Below are 3,313 nucleotides of genomic sequence, written 5' to 3'. Positions count from 1 at the left end.
AGTCCTGCCCAGGCAGGGGGAGCATTAAAGTCGAGGCACAGACTCATTTAGGGAACACTCACAGCAAGACAGGCAGGAGGATGACATTCTATCATAGAGTAAGTACACACTGTGGATACTGTTGAAAATAAGCTATTATACTATGTACACAGTCTCCAATGAGCTGTCACACTCCATCTAGAAAGTAAACACATCTTACTTTCCCCTCCTATGGTTTTTCTACTCTGTTTTGTTACCATGCTTACTTCATGTTGGCTCCCCCAAGTATTCTGGAGGCATTTGGAACAAACTGCTTCCACTTAGGAGGAACTGCCTGATCAGTGCAAATCTCTTCCCTTCTTGGCAACTCCTAGGATGCCTCCCGCTCTGGGTTCCCAGGAGGGCAGGGGGTAGGAGGGTAGGTTGACGGCCAAGACTGCACTAGGATAAGTGAATTCCTGGCATCCCAGGTCGGAATGATAGTGGCTTTTCAAAACAATGTTTAGAAAGAGTGATTTGGTTTTCTGGAATAATTAGTAATGCAGTCCTGCTAATTAATGGGCTAAACATATTTTCTTCCCTCTCAAATAGCCTATCTTATTTACATAATGTCTGCTTATTACAGTGCTCGAATTTTTAAGTAGCTGACTTATAAGGGAGCTCTCAAGCCAGACTCTGGTGGAGACACCTAGGATAGGAAAGAAGCATGCAGTGAAGATGCCAAACACATCACACCAAAGACATTCCTTGTTTTGCCATTTTGCAATCAAACCAAACTCTACCCCTGTTGCTGGCAGTCACCAATCTATTCTCTACACCTATGGTTTTGCCTTTTCCGGAATGTCGTGTAAATGGAATTTTGTAGTATGTAACCTCATTAGTCAGGCTTTCTACATTTAGCATAATGTACTTGAGAGTCATTTTATTTTATTTAGTATATTATTTGTTTTTGGTTTTTTGTTTCTCTGCCATGTTTTGTTCTATTCTCTTTTTCCCGGTCTTTGGACTCTTGGAAAATTTTTTCAGCATTCTATTTTTGTTTAGCTCTTGCTTTTTTTGTCTATAGATCTTTGCATTTTTATTTTTTTTTTCTGAGAAAGAGAGAGAGAGATAAAGAGAGAAAGAGGAAGGGGAGGGTCAGAGAGAGGGAGAGAGAACCCTAAGCAAACTTTGTCCAAACTCACCATGGATTCGGAGGTGGGGCTCGATCTCATGACCCTGAGATCATGACCCAAGCTAAAATCAAGAGTCGGGTGCTTAACCAACTGAGCCACCCAGGTGCCCCAATCTTTGCATTTTTAAAGTATTGTTCTAGATCCTTTGTTCTAGATCCATGTTCTAGAGCATGCTTTTTAAAAATACATGCTACAATATACATGCTTTTTAAAAATATAGTCAACTTATCAACTTTTACCATTAAAAATATAACACAGAAGCTATATAACTATGTAGTTCATATTATCCTGTATATATATTGGAAATGCCACCAGACATTGTACTGTTTTATTTTGTTTTCAATAGTCATAAATATTTTGAGAATGTAAGGGAAGAAAAGTTATTTATTTAGTTAATTTATCTAGTTGGGTTATTTTGATTATTTATTTATTTATTTATTTATTTATTTATTTATTTATACTATTTTATAGTTTTTGTAATCTCTGCCCCCAATGTGGGCTCAAACTCACAACCCTAAGATTAAAAGTTGCATGTTCTATTGATTGAGCCAGCCAGGCACCCAGGAAGCTATTTTATCTTATTTTATTTTTTAAAAATTAGTTTAAGGGTAGAATTTATTGATTTATCAGTTGCATACAACACCCAATGCTCATTACATCACATGCCCTCCTTAATGCCCATCACCCAGTTCTCCCATTCCCCCCACCCACCTCCCCTCCAGCAACCCTTGGTTTGTTTCCTAGAGTTAAGAGCCTCTTATGGCTTGTCTCCCTCTCTGTTTTTACCTTATTGTATTTTCCCTTCCCTTCCCCTATGTTCATCAGTTTTGTATCTTAAATTCCACATATGAGTGAAATCACATGGTATCTTTCTCTGACTGACTTATTTTGCTTAGCATAATATCCTCTAGTTTCAAACATGTCATTGCAAATGGAAAGATATCATTCTTTTTGATGGCTGAGTAATATTCCATTATATATATAATATTCACAACTTTTTTATCCATTCATCTGTCGATGGACTTCTGGGCTCTTTCTATATTTTAGTTATTGTGGACATTGCTGCTGCAAACTTTGAGGTTCATATGCCCCTTTGAATCACTGTGTTATATCCTTTGGATAAATGCCTAGTAGTGCAATTTCTGAGTGTTAAGGTAGCTCTATTTTTAACTTCTTAAGGAGCCTCCATACTGTTTTCCACAGTGGCTGTACCAGTTTCCATTCCCATCAACAAAGTGAGAGGGTTCCCTTTTTTCTGCATCCTCACCAACATGTGTCCTTGCCTGACTTGTTAATTTTAGCCATTCTGACTGGTGTGAGGTGGAATCTCATTGTGATTTTGATTTGTATTTCCCTGATGCCCAGGGAGGTTGAACATTTGAAAGAAAAGTAATTTAATGTTTATACGGATCTTTGCCAACCTGATTGCCTTTCCTTGACTCTTGAAGTTACAAGTTTTCCTCCAGCCTATAGAGCTTTATTCAGCATCCTTCTAGTTGATGTCTTGATGACAAATACTTTTAGTTTTTAATCATTGAGAATATGTTTCATATTAATTCCTGAATATATTGCACTTGATATACAAATCTGGATTGGTGGATATCTTCTTTTAGCACTCTGAAGATGTGCTCCAATGTCTTCTAGCCTCCATGGTTATTTGAGGAAAAATCCAGAGTAATTCAAATTGTTGTCCTTTTGTAATACTTTGTTTTCCTTTGGCTGCATTCAAGACATTTTCCTCATCTCTGGTTTTCAGAATTTGATTAGATGAGTCTGGGTATGGTTTCCTTCATATTGCGTTTTGCTGCACTTCTTAAATCTTTAAATTTATGTCTTCTACAAATTTGGAAAATTTGCTATTATTTCTTTAAAACATTTTTTTCTTCAATCTTTTTCTCTTCTCCCCTAGGACAGTGACGCAAATGTTAGACATTTAATAATGTTCTCCAGATCCCTCATGCTTTGTTCATTTTTTTCAATATTATTCTCTTCTCTTCAGACTGTATGTTTTCTATTTATGTTCAGTGTCACTGACTTTTTCTTTGTCATCTGCATTTTGCCATTGAGCCCACCCATGATATATTAATTGGAGATGTTATATTTTTTCAGTTTTAAAAATTCCATTTAGTTCTTATTTGGTCTCTATTTATTGGCTGAGA

The sequence above is a fragment of the Vulpes vulpes genome, chromosome 12 (assembly GCF_048418805.1).
Source record: "Vulpes vulpes isolate BD-2025 chromosome 12, VulVul3, whole genome shotgun sequence".
In the NCBI taxonomy this organism is placed as follows: domain Eukaryota; kingdom Metazoa; phylum Chordata; class Mammalia; order Carnivora; family Canidae; genus Vulpes; species Vulpes vulpes.
This window is presented reverse-complemented; position numbering follows the sequence as displayed.